Genomic DNA, 6,000 nt, shown 5'->3' on the forward strand with positions numbered 1-6,000 from the left:
ACTTTTTACACCCTCACTGGCATCCATTGTGGTTTGATTTCAATTTTTTTTGCTAAAGATTTCAGTTGCTTGTCGAAATCTTAAGCACCCAGACCTCTGCTTACAATCCCTTGGGTTTGAAGGGAGGGATTCAGCAAAGGAAAACAAGGGGACTTCAACCTCCATGAGTGGTGGCCAGGAGGTTCTGCACCACGTGAGTCCTTCAGCTCAGCTTTCATGTTGGGTTTGCATCCACCACTCCTTTCTCCTGCATCTGTCCAAAGAGTTTGAAGTAAAGCTGCAAAGCTCCCTCCCACATCTGACACAGGCCCCACCCTCTCCACACCCACCCCATGGCTCCATGAATCTGCTTATTAATTACATGCATGTCACTGGGAGTGGCATAAATTTGATATCCTTGCCCTTCTTTGATATCAGTGTGATGTTTATATTCCCATATGTGACCACAAACATGAAAATTAGGACCTTTACAGAGTAATTTTGACTCACATAATGTATTATTCTATGCTTTGTGAGCAATTATTTTTTTTCTTTTTACTTCTGAAAAAAAAAAACAAAACCCAGTAGTTCTCAGTGTAATGAGCAAAAAGACAATCATGGAAGTGATCACTGTTTATCTGAAACATAACACAAACCTCACCATGAACACGTGTTTGAAGATGAGAAGGGCATGGAAAGAACTAGCCTGGACCACAGTCACACTGTTCTTAAGTCAGTCCTGCTGATGTCTCTGGAAAGGGTGACACAGCAGCTTGACTGTGGAGCCAGAGGGAGTGGAGGGAGCATGACTGAAACATTCACTGTTGCCAGATAAACGAGGGGCTGCCCCAGGGGCCCAGGGCAGGCCAGGTGGTACAGTCTCAGCAGATGGCTGTGGCATGCTCTGGGTGTTACAGATTTCTCTAGGAGATGTTAATCAACACATTTCAATGATCAAAATAATGCAATTTTTTAAATAAAAAAATGCATAAAACACACCACAACAGGTGGGCAGCTGAGCTTCTTGTCCAGTGTTACTTCAATGATTTTCACATCGCGCCAATGAGATTTAAGATGCTCCGTGTATGCACTCACAGTGTTTATTTCCCTGTCCATTTCTTTGCTTCCTTGGATGTGCTTCCAGGAAGTTGCCTATTTATAAACTTTATGTCCTGTCAACCAATGGTTGAAACAGAGATGGAGAAGCAATACAGGAGATTACAGGTGAATCTTAACAATTGAATGGCAGACCAACTTGCAGCACCCAACAAAACAGGACCCTGCTCAGTGCTTTCTCACATACTCCTCCTGCAGGCTCCTCGGCCACAGAGCCCAGCCTTGGTGCCATACCCTTGCCATACCTACAGCTCTCATCCTCCTGTGGAAAGAAAATCTATGCTAAAATTCTTTCCTGCCTTCTCAGGAGGGTAGTCCTTTTAGGTGTATGGTTTTCTACTGTTGTTTGACACTTGATCTTTTAATTAACTCAAACTCCAAGGTGGAAGTAGCAGCTTGGGGTAGCCAATTATTTTGAGTTTCCTTAGGTTTGCTTCCATACTCCTTATGCTATGTCATACTTAGTTATGCCAATGGCATAAAACAACATAAAGCATTTTAATTTTTTTTTAAGTCTCTCAAGATTCTCCACTGAAATACAAGATAAAAATGAAAATAATTTCTCTTTTTGCGGCTGTTCTGTTGTAGTACACCTAATTCTTTTTTCACCTTTTTGTTTGTGATTTTAGGTGCTAGCTTGAGGTTAGGAGGGTAAAAGGCGAAAACACCACAAATAATAATGTAAGTTAGTCAATAACTATATTAATTGGCCAATGTGAAGATTTTGGACTAATAAAAAACTGCAGACTTCTATTACTTGGCCCATATTCAGGCATTTCTACCTGTTGCATTTGGTATTTCTCAGGAGTATTTAGTTCCCAAATATAACTAGAAATTAAATCACATACTTGTTGGAAATATGGAGGATAGCCAAGATTCTCTTGGCACACTAGAAATGCATTCTGTACATCTCATGTAACCCTATGGAATCCATCTGGATTTTGTAATAATCCGTGGGTTTGTGTAATGAATGTACCCCACCTCAGCATATCTGCAAAGGTATGCAAGGTAGCTCTAAAACTGAAAGTACAAATAAAATGACAAAGAAATCACAAGAAAATGTGATTTTTCCATGTGTAGATGATACCTTCATTTTTCATGGCCATAATCTGATCCTGAGTATGAAATTTAATGAAGACCTGAAGAACAATTGTGGCAAATGGGGAAAATAAACAGTGGTATGATGAACAAATCAGAGCTGTGAGAAACAGTAAATGTGTATTTCATTCAGCTAACATAGGCCCAGAACGTCTCACTCTTGACCTACAGTTAGTCCTGGAAGACAGTTCTGATTCTGTAGTTATCAGTGGGCTAAAGAAAAGAAAATGGTCACACAGCGAGTTCTGAGCAGTTTGTCTGATGGTACCAAAGCTGCAAGTGTGAGAGGGTACCTGTTTAATTGTGTGGGCAAATTTTGGCTCTTTGAGTCACCCTGCACCTGGGTAATGCACATAGAGCGCACATAAGTTGTAGGGGTTTTCTCTATTATATTCATTATTTTATCTTCCTGTAATTTCCTGAGACAAATTATTAAAGAGGTTTTTTATTTCTGTTGTTGGTCATGTCTTCATTGTTGTCTCAAGGAATGCATGTCTTCCTTTTTTCCAAAGGTGCCTCATTTTGAGGGTGGCTGTGCATGTGTTTTCCCTTTTTTTCCCAAAGGTGTCTCGTTTTGAGGATGGCTGTTATTGAGGACTGGAATTGAGGTTGGTTAAGCAGTGTTTTGTGGTGTGGGCTGTCACAGGGAAGGTGGTTAAATATGCACATGCCTTATTATTGTTATGAGGCAGATAGGTCAATAAATCACCAGGTGAGTGCTTGTCTGAGGTATTTCTGTGTCTGTTAAATTCGGGGCTGCCAGCAGAGGAGGAGAGAACACTCTTGATGGTGCTTGGTGCAGACTGACTCAGATGTCACTGGCCATGGGTTGCATAATCCCCATAACTGCAATCCTGGTCCATGGAAACCCTGCTTATTCAAAGGGGCCTTTTTCAGTATTTCCATGCATATTGTTACTCTTGCTTTCACACAGTACCATTTTTACCTCTTGTCTCTGCTTTTAAACTAGTTCAGATACACTCAGTGCTTTAAAAACAAACCTTTAAAGGCATTTCCCTTTATTTTCTGTGAGAAGCCACAGTAAATGCCATATGCTTTTAAGCAATTAAAAGGCTTTGTGACTCTGTTTTTAATGTTGTTAATGCAGGTGGTACAGATTCAATGGGCTTTCATGTGTAGCAAATTCATCATATATCTATTTTCTGTCTCCCAGCACCTCTGTTAGTTTGATGTTGGGCTCTGAGTAGCTCTTCATATTTCCATGGTTACAAGTAGTCACAAGGGTTCTGTTAACCCCCAAAGGCAGAGTGATTATGTCTCATTTAAAAAATTTTTAAGAAGCATAAAATGAACAAATTTGGCTATAGATCTGAAAAGATTGTTTAAAACAGCTCAATGAAAACTTTTAATTTTCGCTCACTCAAGAAGTGTTGGAGTCTTTTGCCACAATTATGGCTATGTCAGACTTTTTGTAAAGATGAGTTTTTACCTGAAAACATGAAGGATCTTTTTTGCTTTCCCTTTTAATTTCGATTGGGATGTACAACCCATTTTGAAGGCAGTGGGTTTAAAGCAAACAATGCAGGTTCAGAGCTCTGCTGTGATTAAATAATCAGCTATTACTAACCATTAGTATGTGTACTGTTGCTTATTGTTAAAGACAGAAGAAGCAGAGGTAAGCAGGACTTCAACTTGCTGAATTCAGATGTAGACACATCCACATCAGAATTTCAGACCTCAAATTGCTGCATTTCATACTAACAAAATACCCACAGAAAGTCCCTCCTGACTTTCAGATCTCACCTCTTGTCAAAGCCTAAATTCTTCCCAATAAATCAAGTGCAGAGAGCTGCACCTTCTGTGAGTGGAAAAGAGCTATTAGAGACCCTTAATAGGAGAAGGCAGCTGGAAGGAGCAGTGTTTTTTCTGAGAGGCTTTCTCAGACTGAGGCAGTAGCAGGGTTTTTTTCCTGTGGAATAGACTAAAGTAGCTGTGATTTGTTATGCTATCCTGGGATGAAGAGCTCTAAATCAAAGGGAGGCTTCTGGATCTTCCCTGGACAGAACAGGTAGCGAGCTGCTGAGGGCAGAGAAGAGTGACAGGGAGTGATAAAAGAAAGCTGGAGAAAAGTCTCTAATAGGATGAGAATATCTTGTCTACTGAAAAGGTTTTGTACAGTGATAGAAGCATTGACTGGAACTGGAGAAGGGGTGAAACAAAGCTCTGCCAGGGAGAGAGACTGAGACTGCTACTACCCATACAGTATTATTGCTTCAATGCATACAGCAAAAGAATCCTCCAAATTGAAGAGGAGAAAATGCCTCATTTTCTTTTCTTTCTGGCAGGTTTCTTTTTAGCTGGAGGTACTACAGTTGCTGAGTCTTCAAGCCAGTAGAGGCATAAGCTGATTTTATGGTAAAGTAGCAGGTAAGACAGTAAAATAATGTTTAAATAGTACAGCTATAGGAGAAATAAGTATATTCATGGGGGAAATGGACCAAAACCCACCTATTATATTCTATCTACTCACTCGAAAGACAGACAATAGTAAAACACAACAGTCTTTATCCTCCCAGTGAATGATTGATGTTAATGAATGTTGAGAATCGCAGTGGAGGGCATGGGCACACTGGTTATATTCAGACATAATGTGCCAGAGATGCTGAATGTTTCATTATACAACAGTCTAAACACTTCCGAGCAGAAACATAGTCCATGTATGAACAGCTACTGAGAAATGGAACCAAAAAACCTCTGGAGTGGTGTCTGAGCTGGCTGCTCCCCATTGGCACCTCACTGTTGCAGCTTTTAGGTTAGCTGGTCAGGCAGTGTGTGGTGTCTGGGATGTTTTAGGTGCCAATGACCATTCCATACACGTGTGGGACAGCAGTCACACAGAGCAAACACCAAGATCGTGCTTCCAGTCTGCCAGGCAGGCCAGCTGTGAGCCCAGGGCTTGTGGCAGGATGCCACGAGTGCCACCAAGCATCCAGAAAGGAGCACAACAGCACAAAGAGCAGGGTTTGCTGATGAGAGTTTTGACAGCCCATTTCAGATCCACCTGTGACTTCAGCAGGTGAATCAGGTGATCCCTTGGGAAGACTGACCTGAAACAGAGACTGGATAGAGCTAAAAAATGAAGTAGGTATTTACTGAAGAGCCTCTAGGATCCACTTTGGGCAGGACAGGGCCTGACAGGGCTACACCCAAGATGGACTGAGAATGGTCACAAAATGGATGACCGGTCATGAGGTCTCACACTTTTATAACTTTTGGTCCATTTGCATATCGGGGTTTAATTGTCCAGTTACAGCTTCAGGTTGTGAGGTCCCATCCTTCATGTTTTCTCTCTTCAGCCCATTGTTGTTTGTGCTGTTGGACCTGAAAGTTGTCCTTGGTCTCCAGCAGGAAAAGGATTTGTTTTGTCTCCCTACTCTGTGAAGAGCTCACCAGCACTTAGTGTGAGGCTCAGAACTGCACCCCTGGGCAGCACAGAATCTGAACAACATGAAAGCTAAAACTTAAGGCATCACAGCCACCAAGAGATGGCAGCGCTCGGGTTTCAGGATTTTCTTTCTGCTAGGTTTAAAGTTTTTAGGAGCTTGCTTGCTCCCAAGGTGTGTTTGGGCCTTTTTCAGGTAAGGGTTACATGTTTTAAAATTGGTGGCTGCTGCTCCCTTCATCAGAGTTTTCTCCTTGCAGTGCACTTGCAAAGAGATGAGAATGTCCTCTCACTTGTTCTGTGCCTAAATTTTTATTGAAACGGAGCGGTTTGGTTCAAACTCTTTGCCAGTGTATCTGTAAGTACAGCAGTGCAGGATACTCCGAGTGTTCCAGGCAGTAATT

This window comes from Prinia subflava, chromosome 5, assembly GCF_021018805.1.
Source record: "Prinia subflava isolate CZ2003 ecotype Zambia chromosome 5, Cam_Psub_1.2, whole genome shotgun sequence".
NCBI classification, from domain to species: Eukaryota; Metazoa; Chordata; class Aves; order Passeriformes; family Cisticolidae; genus Prinia; species Prinia subflava.